Below are 15363 nucleotides of genomic sequence, written 5' to 3' on the forward strand. Positions count from 1 at the left end.
CCCGCTGAGGGACCTCGTAGTAGGGCGCTAAGGGATTACCGGCACCAGTGACCTTACCGGTGCCAGTAATCCCTTAGCGCCTACTGTGTAATGAGGCCCACTATGTCGTAGCTGCATTGTCAATGCCGTGAACTTTGCCGTGAGGTCGGTTACTGAGTCCATCCCTTTGTTTTTGTCGTATACGAAGGACCCTGGATACTTACACTTATTAACTACACTGGGCAACAGCCCCTCAAGTTCCAGGAAAAGTTTCTCCATTTGGTCCTCCCCCAATTCAGCACCAATACTTTTGATTTTTCTCTGTTTATTGAAGGTCCAAATTGCCCAGGAAGTCCTCCAGTGCATGCAGGGCTCTGTGTAGGCCAATTGGAGTCATGTTGCAGATGACTATGTCATCTGGGTACATTAGGTGCTGTATTTTAACCTCCCCTAAACTGGGGGGTTAGTCATCATGGAAGTCCAACGGCTATTATCGCCTTAATATAGAAAAAAAAGAGGAAGGGCACCAGGACACAACAATGGCGCAAACCCCTGTTTGTCTCTATCCAGCACATGAAGGATCTGTGGGCATCTAATCTAACTTTAATCTTTGTGCCCACATCCCCATCAGTGGAAGCGGGCATCCATTATCAAATAAACTTTTCCATAGAACCGCTCTATTTACGTGGTCTAAGGCATTAATAAATTGAGAAAAGGCAAATATACTGGCTTCCCTTGAGCCGTTGCCTGTCGGGAAGTAGTGCCAAAACAAACCTATTCAAGGATGTTCCCATTCCCGTCCTGAATCCTGTCTGGAATGGATCCAGGCAATCAGCATCTCTTGCCCAAGTTTGCAATTACTCCAGAAACATTTTGGTAAAAATTGTATTGGATGCATTCAACAGAGATATAGGTCTATATAACAGAGGCGATGACCTGTCTCTCCCTTTAAATATCTGGACTATAAGTGCCGCAGACCAGGTTTCGGGGAACTCCCTTTTAAACAAAATACTTGCAAACAAATTTGGCAATAATTGACACCATAAGAACACATTTGATTTGAGGCTCAAATTGGAAAAGCCACCAGGCCCAGGGTCATTTGATTTCTTGCTCACTTTTATCAGCTGAGCGATGTCATCAAGATTCCAACTGATAGCCCCCTTCCAACTGGTATGCGGCAACACACAGTCCTGATTTAGCCCAGACTTTACATATATGTTAGGAAAATGCTTTACCCAAACTGCCTCTGATATTGCCTTGGTTTGCAAAAACGGATCTCTCCCTTGAGGCTTATCATTTGCTAATGCCTACCAGAGTTATTGTCCAACATACAGGACAACATTTTTTCAGCATCATTAATGTTCATTAAAATGTTCCGACCCGTCACCAAGTTCCTATAACTTTGCTTGTCCATACGAACCTTGTTACCACAGCCTCTAGGATTCCCCTTCCGCAACCCTTTCATCTCAAATTGCATTTGATTTTCCAGTCCTGCACCTGTGCAGCAAAATCATGAATACCCGCCACCATCACCGCCCCCTTATTCAATGATCTTTCTGTCGCAAGACCACCCAATGCAAAAATATAAGGGGTTACCTGCTAATCAAACACTGGTTCCTCAGGCAAATATCAGCAGACTATATGGGGTTTTGAACAAGCGAGTACAGGATGACAAGCGAGAATCTCTTTCAATTTATTCTAAAAATAATCTTTATTCAATTTAATACAAACAAATCTATATGTTTTAAAACAGTTTTCCAAATTCATTTACCAATTTCTAATAACCATCAATCATCTATTCACATTCACAGTACAACTCACACACTTACTACTCTCAGTCAGTCTTCTATTCCTATATTATACCCTTTGGCAGCAAAAAGCTCTTCTCAGTTCATCAGTAACATTATACATTTTTAGACACTGTTATAATGTTTGTTATACATTTTTATCAACCCTTTCATAGATACAAGTGTTGGTCACTGATTAATCTCATTTTGAGCAGTTTCTTATCATTGACACATGTTTCGGTCTTTTTGTGGGCACTAGAGATGCAGCCCTCAAATGCTCGACCTTCTTCAGGACGTTGAACAAAGACCTTATTATATCTTTGACGTAGACTGATATGAGCCACTCCACCTCCACATATATTATAGGAGATGTAAGCTGAGGTCAATTGGAATAAATCCCTCCACAGGTCCAGACAGTGATATGTTCACTTCGGACCTGGAATTCGGTATGGGTCACGTTCTATAGTTGCTTCTAAGTTGCATGGATTCAATTATCCAGAAGCACAAGAGGTATCTCTCCTTCTTGCCTGTTCTTCCCAGAAAACCCTTCCGGGGAAAGAAGAAAGCCAATCCCCATTGCACATAACCCCCCAATCTCACTGTCAAAGGCCCTTGCCATCTTTGGTGACCCTTTAACCACATGGTTTCTTGCATTTATTTCCACTGTAAGGGGCATGTTCTACTCTTGATTTTTCAATGGGAGACCAATTTCACAGGAAATCAATGAGCGGTAACTTATCTCCAACTTTTTCACTAAAAGAGTAGCGCCCCTCTGGAACAAGTCAGCTGAGACCAAAATATAATCTATGGTAGAATTCCACAGACCATTTTGCGATAGAAAATGGGCGCTAAGTCCCCCTGGAATTGAGCGTTTAGCATTGAGAGATTCCATTCCTCTAACTCTTGACAGACCCTTTTGCACCTCTTTTCGTATTTCCCTAGAGGTTCTTATCGTATTTGGCACCAAATACCAAAGGTCATCCAGGCATTCTGCATTAAAATCGCCCAAAACAATTAATACAGCCCCCTCTTCAGGTAATTCCCCCCTAGAAACAAAAAGATAAGGCAGCAAGAGCTTCCTCCAGCTGATTTTTTCTGGATTCAAATATAAATTTACCAGGAGGCATTTACTCGACCCTTCACCAGGGACCTGCCATTCCGACAGTGCTACCAGCACGTCCCTCCGACCAGACTCAATTTTACAGAGAGATAAACCCTGGCTCCGTGTTATTGCTGTCAGAATCCCACCCTAAGGCTTCCCTCTTATAGTTTGCAGTGCTTCAATATGCACTACGTCAAAGTCTTCTATGATCGGTGTATCAAAAAGCAAAGTTTCCTGCAGGCAAACTATATCAAAGGCTACAAACAAATCCTGGATATTCAATATGTTATTAAAGCCTCTAGAATTCCAAGAGGCCACTAACCATTTGGGCAATCACGAGTCATACCCTATCCTTGCTACCCCCCTCAACCATGAATTCTTGGACTTGTCTCCAGTCTTCACTTACGTTATTTTGTGGAGTACTTGAGTATATCCCCATGGCCTGCTCATATCAACCTGTCGAGTGGGGAACATCCCATTAACTGTACTACCCTTGTCTCTATAATTCAAGGATAACCTATATATACTTTATTATTACCCCAACAGACAGTTCCATCAAACTACAAAATACAACCCACTCTGTAAAGGAATGCAAAGGACAGACAGCTTCAAGAAGGAAAGGGATGCACTCTGGATACTGACTGGAGGGTAGTAGGTAAAGTAATCAATGTCATTAGTTTAAGGATACTTGGTTTCAACACAAAGGGAGCAATGTGTTGTAAAATGTCCGTAGGGGGCTTCGTAGATGGTCCAGGGGGACAGAACGACAATGTACCTTGTGCTTGTAGGAGTTCTTGATGCTCGACAGGGTCAATTAGGTTTCAGGGTGCTTTGCAGCTCCTGCGACAGAGTTCAAGATGCAAGACACTTGCGGGTATCAGGTGGCAAGCAGTTCAGCGGGCGGGGCTGGAGGGACAGCTGCAGGATGGTCTACACAGTGGCTCGGGGTCAGGTATCATTATCTCAGTGCTGGTTGGTGGGTCTGAAGCACTGGCCGAGGCGTCTCGGATGATGTTAGCGACTGCGGCATGACAACAGTCAGTGGTGCAGTCGGTGGCAACTTGAGTGGCTTGACTGGCCTGAAAATGTGCTTTAAGGCAGAAGCTGATTGATGTTTTTCGATGCACTCCTAGCTTCTTCACTGGGCTTGTGTTGTCCTTGAAGGCGGACGGGCCAAAGCTGAGGAGAGGTTTGAAGGCAATGGTCTTGTCCTGAGTTTGGTTGACAGACTATCTGGTACTTCCCACCTAGGAAGCTTGCTTGCAGAGCCTACATGGCACGCTGTTTGCTGGTGGGGTACCTGTTCTGGTGCTGCTGGAGGGTCCTCTGGATTCAGTATCTCCCTCTGTTCCTGGGAGATGTTTAGGGGAGGGATCCTGCTTCCTACTTTGGAAATCCTGGCCTTCCTTCTGTGGCATAAGATGTAAGGCAGACTGTACCTTCAGCCAGGGTCCAAATGAGTTCTTCTTGAGACCTTTTGAAGTCTTCAGATGACCTAACCAAAAGAGGGGCTCAACCCTCTTTTAAAGCCAAATGGGCCACAGTGATTGTTGTAGGCTAAGCCTACCTTAATTAATCCATCCTAGGTACACACCAACAATCTCCTGTATGCATGAGGTCATAACCAGAGTGCTTTGCAACAGAAAAGGTAACGGGGTGAAAACATGTAATAATAAGTCCCACCCATCTTCATGTTTGTTGTAGATCAAAGGGTCTCTCTGGTTAATGGAGCTCTCTGTGGTTTCTGATTAAAGCGGCAGGTCTCCCAGGCGGGACCAGACTTTCTGTCTCTGTCAAAACACATACTCCTACCTTCTGAATTGGGTTTGCCTGCGGGGATGACTCCCAGACATGACATGTCACTGTCATTGATGCTAAGAGTGGGAGCTTGCTTCAGGTTGACATAGCGCATATCAAAGGTTGTTGGAGTTTACTGTCTCCTTTGTTCACCTCTGCAACTAGGCCCCATGTGGGCCTGTTTGAAGTATATTGTTTTGGTATGCTAATTATGTTAATTTCTGCCACCATTCTGCAGTGCTTACACAAAAGGACAGGGTGGCTCCATGGAGCCTTTGATAGTTAATTAGGCTGGCCATGGCAGGAGGAAGGTTTTGCCTCCCCCTTCTAAGAAGCCTTGATGTACTCTTGGCTGTCATATTCCAACTAAATAAGACAGTGTAACGTGTCTATGTGCATGTCGTGCGGTGAGCATAGGAAAATGTGTGCGCATTAACCCCACACCTTTTCGAGGGGCTAGTCTACCATCATTCAATTTCATATGACATTTTAGAAAAGCCCAGGTGAGCGCACACCCACCGTGCGGATGGTCGATTCCTCACAGGTCCACAGGACTCAGAAACAACGGAACGCTTTAAGTTTCTGAAGGCGGTAATAGGGATTCTGTGTGAGTGCATTTGCAGAGGAAATACCGCCAAACGTAACCTAGAACCTATGGGCTTCAATTCACACTCAGAGCTCTGCCGCAGACACTCACCCTAGGAGCTACCTTAACAGGTGTGCTGCCTGGCTCCACTGTGATGACGCAGAATGTCTGGAGGATGCAGTTATTGGGGTTTTCTAGTTATTGTACCCCACCCTGCCACTCCTCTGTTGCCAGCAATGGAGAAACGCACGCTTGTCTTAGTGTCTCAAGGGAGAGGCAGAGCGCGGGCTTCCCACCCCTCCCCCCTGCTGCCCATCCCTCCCGAGAGAATCCAAGGTTTCCAGTACTTCCACACCCCGGCCCGCCCACCTGAGACCTCGCAACATGTAAATACATATGCAGGTGGAGGCGACATCTCACTCCTCGGCTGCAGCCTGCAGAAGCGTACCTGTCCCTTATTCCCAGACTGGGGGGAAGCGTCTGCCTGTCCCCAAGCCCAGACACAGGTAAGCTGCCTCTACTCAGGACAATGACCCACAGCTCTGCACCCAGGCCTGTGACCCTGGACACCCAAGAAGCTATCAGAACCCGTGTACCCAGACATCTCTCTGCGTCCTGGGCGTATCCCTCCACAGACAACGGACCTTCTCTGCTCCCAGGGAGCTCCGGAGCAGTCACTGCTCGCCCACTGTCCTTGAGGGGTGAAAGGCCTCTCTGAGCCTAGAGGCCCCCACGTCATGGGCGAAGTAGAGGTGAACCCCCTTTGCACCCGTGCCCCCTACTGCGCCCAGTCCCACGGCCATCACATCCAGCAAGTGGAGGCTGTCTCTGCACCCAGTGCCTCCCAGCCACGCAAAGAGGACCCGGACAGAACAAAGCTTCCCCCGTGCACACAGGCCCCCCACCGTGCCCACGCGTAAAGGAGCCCTTCCCGCGGCGCTCTCTGCGCAGAGAAGCAGTGGGCGAGGCGCCTCGTCTGCCGATGTATGCCAATGCAAGGGTGGGGGGGGGGTGGAGGGAGAGGATGCAGGGATGCCAGTGGCTGTGCATTCCCGTGTGGGGCAGTGACGGGGAGGCGCCAGGATTACGCGGGAAGTTACAGGGGTGCTTCTGTGCGGATGGTAAAGGCGCCGTTAGTGTGCGCAGGCCGGTAAGGGACTGGGCCTGCAGGGTCTGCGCGGGGAACTACTCGGAAGGGCAGCAAGATGGGGTACACTAACACAGGGGAAGACGCATCCCTGCAAAATATAATGACACATTAAAACCTGGACCTTACACAGCGTGAATTCGGCGAGTGTGGCGCTGGGCTCTGCAGAGAGGGTGCTGGGCTGGTCAGGGGGCGCAGAAGCCGCACTCAGGCGCAGATTCCGAAATGCCCGCACTCTGTGCGCCGGAGAGGTTCCAGGGGACTGCACTTGGGCGGGTGTTTGGAAGCAGTTATTTTTCCTACAGGCATGGAGGGGCGTGGGGTGAGGGAACACATCCGAGTCCTGCTCCTGTTGAGGGGCCAGCCTGCTGCTGCTTGCTGGGCTCCTAGTTGCCATGTTGAGGTATCGTAAAGGGGTGACGATCACCGAATAGGCGAGCAGGTGTGAAGAGTCCTTATTACAGCCCGTGGCTGGGTGCTGGGGGCCTGGGGAGCAAGTTACGGTCGCCGGGTGCTGCCTCCAGACACAATCGCGGTTTTCGTCAGGCATTGCCCCCATTTGCCAAAGGCTACCCTTCTCACTTCACGATATTTTTAAACTGTTCTTATTATTGAAGCGAGTGCAGTGAAATACCTGAAAATGCTACATTTCTGCCTGGGACCCTCCATAGCCATATTTGGGCAGGCCGGGCCCCCAAAAATGGCAAATGGACAGTAAGTACAGATGGCTATGAACTATCGCTCGCCGTCACCACACCCTACTCCCAGTGTAGTCCCTGGGCTTCCCCACCTGCTCCCATCACAGTGGCTGCGCTCCCTCATCCCACTCCTTCCCAGTCCCTGGGCTCTCCCCACCCCACCACAGTCCCTGGTCTATCCCGACCCCGTTCCCAAAACAGTCTGGGGGCCAGTGGGAGCTGGTGAATTTTTTAAGTGGAGGGGCATAAATATTCCCCCAAAAATGCCATAGCGACCAAGCGTAGCGACAGCACCCAAACCAATCAAGGGGGTTCAAGGGTTTTCCCCACATGATTTTTTTTTAAAATAATGGGTTAAAAAGTTGCTTTGTAGAGCATACTTTTAAAAAAAATGGATAAAAAGCCAAACAGTTTGCAATTGGTGCTGGGGGCCCAGGGGGCCAGGCATGCCATTTTTTTTTTTACTGGACATCTATGACAGATATCCAGCAAAAGGATACCATCCCTGTCCCCTGGGCCGCACTGGGTCTAACACAATCAACATGGTTATGTGTGTATGCAAGGCGCTAGGGTGCCAAGGGGTAAAGCATGGTATTTTTGACTGGACATCTATGACAGACATCCAGTAAAAAAATATTATCCCTGTCCCGTGGGCTCCACAGTGCCTCAGAAGGAGAGCTGATTTTGGCAGGTGGGGAAGGGGATTGTGCAACAAAGGCATTTGGACATTTTTAAAATGCCTTTGTTGTACAACCATCCTTCTCCCTTCTACCCCCCCACTTGCCAAAATCAGCTCAATGGACCAAAACAAACACACACACACATTCACACAGCAATCACTCTATCATTCACACGAGCACCCATTACCATACACTCACTCATAACACAAGCATACATGCATCCATACACATATTTAAATAAAAAAAGAAATTAACATAAACATGCCTTCTGCAGGGGCATGCACATGGATGCTGAAACGCCCCGCTACACGCTGCTCTGTCTGTATGTGCGAGGAGGCACAGAAGCTCCCCCTCGCACATACAAACATGCAGTGCCCCAGCCAGCATTTCCAAAGAGCTATGCAAGGCGGGTGAAGCAAAATGCCCCCAGCGTTGCATGGCTCAGTGATCATGCGCGGCTGGGAAAATGAACTGAACTGTCAAAGGGAAAACGTGTTTCCCTTTGACAGTTCAGCCAACCCAGGAGCACTCCCTCAGCTGGAAAAAGCAGCTGAGAGAGTGCTCAGTGTTTCACTGGGCTGGCTCCTCGGCCCCTCCATAATGGGTGAGGTGGCCAGTGGGTGGACACCCCCTCACCATTATGGATGAGCCACCAGGCTCGGACTGGCCTATAGGGCAATAGGGCAATGCATGTACCAATAATGCAAAATGCTAGTGTGGGCCAGTCAAAATGGGCCACTGTTTTGGCCAATGTGGGCCAGTTTGACGAGTTCTTCACTATGCAGCTAGTAATTTTGACCATTGTTGCTGAATAAATATTCTTTAAATATCACAATTTGCTTACATTTTTAACAAAAATATTCAAACAGTCTATGACTAAAGGAATGAATATCCATTTGCAACTGCGGGCCACTTTTTAATTGGTGCCTGAGACAGTCAGACCATGTGAGCCGTCCCTGCCCATTTCCTCCAATCTTAAAAAAAAGAATTATTTTTTAAATGGTTTAAAAAACTTTTCATGCTGAGCTCTCACACTCCCTCAGGGATGCAGCTGCGTCCCCCGGCTGGGGCGTGCCCCACAGTTTGAAGACCTCTGATCTATTCTAAGCACTTGTTCAACTGTAAGGGCATGGCTGTGTTCTCCACTAAAAGCACAGCAAAGATGGGACAGGAAGTGAAGTTCTCTGAAGCAGTACCCACCTCTTCGATGCCCCTGTTTGCACCAAATGTTATAAGGCGTGTGGCACGTGTTTGCAGATTCCATGCCCAATATATCCTTGGTCTCTTTACTTGCCGCTAAGAACGTTGAACCGATTTCTGGTGTGGGTTTGTGTTGAGGGTGGACGCCTGCGTACTATGAAAAGTCATTCACTCACCCCTTCATTTCTCCAAGACTGTGGAGTAAGTGTCAGTTGACGGCAGAAGCTGGAATGGTTTGGAAAGGTTATGCTTTGGTCGGGACATCCTGTGACTGTATCATTCATTTATTGTGTTGCTTATAGCGTGAACCTGTCTCAAGAGGGGTGGAGTGATTTATGACAGGAGTGGGCCAGAATGTATCTTGGCACTGTAGACAGTAACCAGTGCCGGATTATCCACTGGGCCAAGTAGGCACCGGCCTATGTGCCCCAATCCTTGGAGGTGCCCCGGGACAACGGATCAAAATAAAGCAGTGCAGAAAATTAAAAACATATTAGGAGGTAATTTGTGACGGGGGCTGACATTTCGACTGTCTAGGAGCCTCCACAGGGCCTAATCCAGCACTGACAGTAACGCAGTGCTGTTGGTGGAGGGCGAGAAGGATTTTATGCGAATCAGTAAGTAGCCACCCTGTGTGCTGAGTTCTCTCGTGTCAGGTGTGAATAGTTCATCTAGTCCTGGTTTTGTTATTTTATAGCTGAGTTTTCGTGGTTTTGCATTCTCATAATAAATGTAGAACTACAAGTCCCAGAATGCACCAACAAAAATACTGACAGCCCTACTTTGGCTTGACAGGAGAGAGCCAGAGAGTTTAGCATGTTTTGCATTTGACAGATCATTAGAACCACATTGGACGCGTTCTCATCCAAGTCATCTACAAGGTTGCAGAGGGGCTACTACTATCTCCCTACAGTTGCCTCAACTGAGGCCAGACACGATGGGCGGAGCCGTGAATAAGGCGCATGCAGTTAGAGGCGCGTGAATCGTGCTTTGCGCAAGGCTGTTCTTTTCCACAGACTCTCCTACAGAATGTTTTTCAGGGTCCTTTTCACAACAACTGGATAGGAAATAGGTCAACACTGGGACGAAAGGATATTGTTGTGCCCGTGGGCAAATCTCTCTACTGTGGGCACTCTTGTTCTACATGAATGCAGACTTGGCATCCTACCGACATCTTCTCTTAGTATGTAGCAATGTACAGTGCTTTGTGGAGCATAAAGGGTGCTGGGGTGCAGCCCCATCCCCTCCCATTGCACCAGTCTACACTCATTCAGTCATGCACAATGCTTCATTTCTGGAACAATTCTGTCAATCAACTTCCTTCACTGCTTCCTGTTGTGGGGCAGGCAGAGGAAGAGGAGTGGAGTTTAGGAGAACAGGCACAGGACCAATATTAACATGCACCAGGTGAGTTTTAAAAAAACGTATGTGTGCGTGAGCATTGTGTGAAAATGGTCTGTGAGCTAGGAGTGTATGTGTATCTACATGGTGTGTGCGGGGGAAGGATAATTGTGCATAGTGTAAGTACTGCAGAAATGGGTAATGCTTTCACGGGTGTGGTCTTACGGGGCAAACCATGGCATGTTGAAGCACAGATATATGTTTGTGGTCTGTGTGCCACGAATACGGAAGCTCAATGCACAAAAGGCAGTGTACAGAAGTGCGACTTTCATGTTCACAGCCTATGCAGCAGTGGTGACATAACTCACCGCAACCCGGGCCCATTCGAGCACAGCCCACAAGGGTCAGACGAAATGCCCCCTCACACAGGTCCGTTCATTCAATCCCTTTCCAGCCAATGAGCTCGAAGCAAACATTCCAGACTTCCCCACCACAGCAAATGCCTCAGTCCTCCTAGAATTGTTCAACAACTCTGCTATGAAACTGGTTAATACTCATGCCCCACCAAAAAAACAGCTTTGCCCAGACCTAACCATGTGCCCTACGTGCACCCCGAGGTCACCTCCAACAAACACTCAATCAGAGCCCTAGAGAAATGCTGGCAATCACACCATAACCTTGGAGACCTCACAAACCTCAAATCTCTCAGTGCCAACTATATGATTCTGATCGATGAGGCCAAAGCTGCTTACTACTTCACCACCATCATGGCAGCCTCTAACAGGAGCAAAGGCCTCTTCAAATTAATAAAGCATCGTACCAAACCCTCACCCGACCCCAAGATGCCAGCAAGTCAGGGAAAATGCAACAGCACCAACAATGTTTTGATATATGATATTGCATTTATAACGCGCCTCTACACAAGTATTTCAAGGAGGAACGTGGCAAGGGAGGGGGAACAAAGGGAAGAGAGAGACAACGTGCTTACAAAGCCATGTGACATTGAGATTGTGCACATTTGTATTGAGAAAATAGACAAAATCCAACAGATTATCGAGTCAACCTTCCCCAGTGTAAGCCCCCAGTCCCTCCCAGCAAACACACTACCCCTCTGTTCTGAATTCTCTCCTATCTCTCCCAGGACCACATAAAAACACATGTCTCTCTCAAACCTAACTCCTACACTGACAATATCATCCCAGCCTCCATCATTGAACAATTGATAGGTCCAGCACTCAATGTGCTCCGCAGAATCATTAGCGCCTCCCTCATCGAAGGGTAATATCCCAGACACCCTCAAGACTGTTCTCATACATCCGCTTTTGAAAAAAAACAACCCTAGACCCAGATGACGTAGCCAACTACCCACCCATTATGAGCTTCCTTCAAAAAAGCTGTTGCTACACAACTACTCGCTAGAACTGAACAATGACACCTCCTTGGCGACTGTCAGTTGGGGATCTGCCCCGAGTGTAGCTTTGAGAAAACCAGCATCCAGGTGCTGGATGAACCCATCCAAATTATGGTTAAGGGCGACACAGGCCTCCTCATCCTCTTTGACCTCTCACCTGCATTCGACACTGTCGACCACCGCATCCTCCTTTCCTGCCTCACTGACAGTATGGGATTATATGGCACTGTCCTGAATTGGTTTAACCCCCACCTCTCAGACAGTCACCAAGCCGTCCAAATAAACACATTGTGTTCTAGCTGATTTCCAGTCACGTTCAGATTCCTCCAAAAGTCATCCTCTCACCAATCCTTTTTAACCTTTACATTGAGCCTCTGGGCTCACTCAACATAGATCCCGATAAAGCCACCCACCAGTAAATGGACGATACTCAGTTGTACATGAGGGTAAAAAGCACACAGGACATCAGCTATCCTTGCGCTTACCTAGCAATCATGCAGTCTTGGATGTCGAATGCCTACCTCAACTTAACCCTTCCAAGATCAAATTTGTCCTCATTGGTTACACCGCTAAACAACAACTCATCCAAACATTTCTCAATTATATGCGCCTAGAAAGATTTGCTCTGCAACTCTCTGATTCAGCAAAATCTTTGGGCACTGTAGACAGCTGCCTGACCTTCCAGAAACAAATAGCCAAGAAGTCCCAAATGGCCTAGGTCCAAATCTCCAGCCTTTGCAAAAGCAAACCCGTAATTCCACGCCCTGACTTCTGGATCATTGTGCAGTCCTTGTGGCCTTGCACATCGATGGGGGAAATGCCCTCCAAGAGGGGCTCCCAACTGTTCTCCTCGCTCCCCTAATTGAGTCCATCATGCTGCAGCATGTCTTATTACGAGTGCATGGAAATTTGACCAAATCACCTCCTGCCTAAGCAAACTACATTGGATTTCTCAACAGGCCGGGATACTGTTCAAGATTACATGTAATATCTACAAAGCAATCACAAGTAGCACACCAGTGTACCAGGTGGCTAAGCTGCACATATCTGGAGGCAGGCGGCTCTTGTGCAGCAAATTGACCACCCAGCTTGAACAACAATTTGTCTGCAAAAAGATATCCCATAAACAATTGTTTTATTGTCACATGCCCACCCTCTGAAACTCGATCCTGCTATCGACTAAGAATGCCCCCACAAGTCTCCAATTTCGCTAATCTCTCAAAGCGTGGCTGTTTCATTTGGTGCAAGGCACAAATCCAATGACAAACATATAAACCAATATACAACTGTACAATATCAATTCATCAGTATTTAAAATAAACAAAGCATAAAAAGACCAAAGGGAGAACATCTCTCAAAAACGAGACACAGAACTAGATGTAAAGATAAGTTCTCAAAACAAAGATAAAAACACAATCAGAGATGCAATTGTAGAAAATATGGTCTTTAATAGATAACTAAATTATAGCACAAACCAAGCCCGGTGGATCAGTGGATGTATTTGGACACCATGTTCATCATGAATGGCTTAGATGTACATCTACAACAAAGCATCGCCTCTTGCCCTAAAAATGGCCTTCAAATATTGTAATCTGAGGGATTGTAATTTATCTAAAAAAAAAACAGGAAGTGTGGAAACGTTTCATCACCCAAATTGCACAATGGGCAGCTGGTCGTATTACCTACCCTCCATTCACACGTGAATTTGGCCAGGATAAGAGTACCCATTCTAAATTCTAAAAATAAAGATCTCGCATAGGCTGGATTTGTACCCAGAATCCCCATTATATTCGAGATAACTTGGCCCGAAGCTTAAATATTGGCATGCGTCCTCCATGTTTCTTCTGGAATGGTGTAAGACAGCTTGTTTGAACCTTGTCCGTGAGGCTCTCCCCAACATATTGGGATTGGCCCACATTCCCAGCTCTTGTAACCTCCTGTAGGATTCCTTCACATGGTTGACCTATGGAAGACTCCTCCCCCCTCTTGAGCCAATAAATAACTAAGGGCATCACGATAACACCCAAGTCCTTTGTTGTCCACAGCCTCAGCCAATAGAGAGCGGGTCAATCTGAGAGCTGATCTGCTATTGGGCAACGATCTGTTTCAAGTGGATGATGCATTTGGTTAACTCTGGGGGAGCAGCAAGAACTTTTAAAAAAACATGGTTTCTGCTACTGAGAGCTTCGATGCATCGACATACCCCCACAGGTGTGCTCCATAAACGGCTGAGGAATTGCCTGTTTCTTATACAGTTCGAGGGCTGGTGAAACTGCCCCACATCCGCAATGGTTGTTGTGAATACCTTTCGCGGCACCATTGATGTCGGCTTTCTGTGTTTGCGCCGACCATGATCAATTATCTTGAAATCTTAGCCATAACTCGTCAAAGAAGGTAACGTGTTCTAGCCTGCACCCCTTCACCATAACGTTCCCGCTGTCCTTTTTCGCTAACCTAGGTTTGAACACCATTGTTTTGTGTTATTCAAATTCAGTGTGAGCCCCATCTCTTCACATGTCCCCCAAGATGGTTGCCATTGGGCTTTCTATGCCCATCGGTGGTGTGGGATATCCTAGCTGCATCAAGGCCATCTTCCACCAGTTCCACATTGACCTCACAAAAAAGGTCATGGGGCAAGTACACACCCCTGCCTGATGCCCATAGGCACCTGAAGAAAGCTGGAACTTCCCCACCTAGCCCACAATGTACCACTGTCTCATTTTCACAATAGAGCCCCTTAGTGATTCCAATCAGATGCTGGGGGAGTTGCCTATTATGGAGAACCCTCCGCAGTAAGTCTCGGGGGACTCCATCAAAGGCTGTTTGGAGGTCCATGAAGACCACTTATGGTTTCATTGCCTTCAGGATGACATAGTTTTGGGTTAGCACAAGTAAACAAAAGCATTGGTCAATAGCGCTCCTATGTTTCTGGAAGCCAGCTTGGAGTGTGCGAATGGTACCTTGGCTATCAACCCAGTTCCGAAGGTGGCCCAGTGTTGCTCTAGCAAATGTTCTCCCCACACTATCGAGCAGGGAGATGGGACGATAGTTGGCAGGTTCTCCCCACCCACCCTTTTTATAAATAGGAATGATGACGGTTCTACGTCAAGATTCAGGAACCAATCCAGGGTTAACCACAGCATTAAAGATTCTTGTCATTCTGGTCAGGGTTGGTGCCCAAATACTCAGCTTGTGTTTGAACAAATCTATAGGAATCCTATCAGGGCCTGTGGCTATGCCGCCTGTTTGATGACGGATTGCCTCGGAAACATTGTTCGTCTCTAAGTACTATGGGACTACAACATTGCCCGAGGTGTAGGGATCCTGCCCTGGAAAAATGTCCTACATTGATCTCTACTGACCCTCTACCATTTAGTTCGGAGAAGAAGGAGTGCCATTCATGTGGGCCTAAGGGATTATGGAGTTCAATGTCTCCCTCCATGTCCATACCTGCAATAAACTTCCAAAACGTTAGAGTATCCCCTTTCTCAAGGGCTACCAATAGTTTGTCCCATTTAGATCTAACGGAGGAAACTTTCTTAGCTTTCGTCGAGCTTTTATAGTACCTCCTGCAGCTCCTTAAATACATTTTATCTACCTTAGAGCCACAGGCCATGCTGTCCATAATGCTTTGC

General features: G+C 47.3%; 1 protein-coding gene across 1 annotated transcript in view; it reads left to right on the forward strand.

The window, feature by feature from the left end:
- The first annotated feature begins 5552 nt into the window (after positions 1-5552).
- Positions 5553-15363, forward strand: part of LOC138487640 (otoancorin-like) — a 245406-nt gene continuing 235595 nt past the window's right edge. The window contains exon 1 of the mRNA XM_069614128.1: positions 5553-5757. The gene's annotated coding sequence lies outside the window, so the exon portion shown is untranslated. The remainder of the gene's footprint in view (positions 5758-15363) is intronic.

Source organism: Ambystoma mexicanum, chromosome 9 (assembly GCF_040938575.1).
Source record: "Ambystoma mexicanum isolate Mex_15411 chromosome 9, UKY_AmexF1_1, whole genome shotgun sequence".
Lineage (NCBI taxonomy): Eukaryota > Metazoa > Chordata > Amphibia > Caudata > Ambystomatidae > Ambystoma > Ambystoma mexicanum.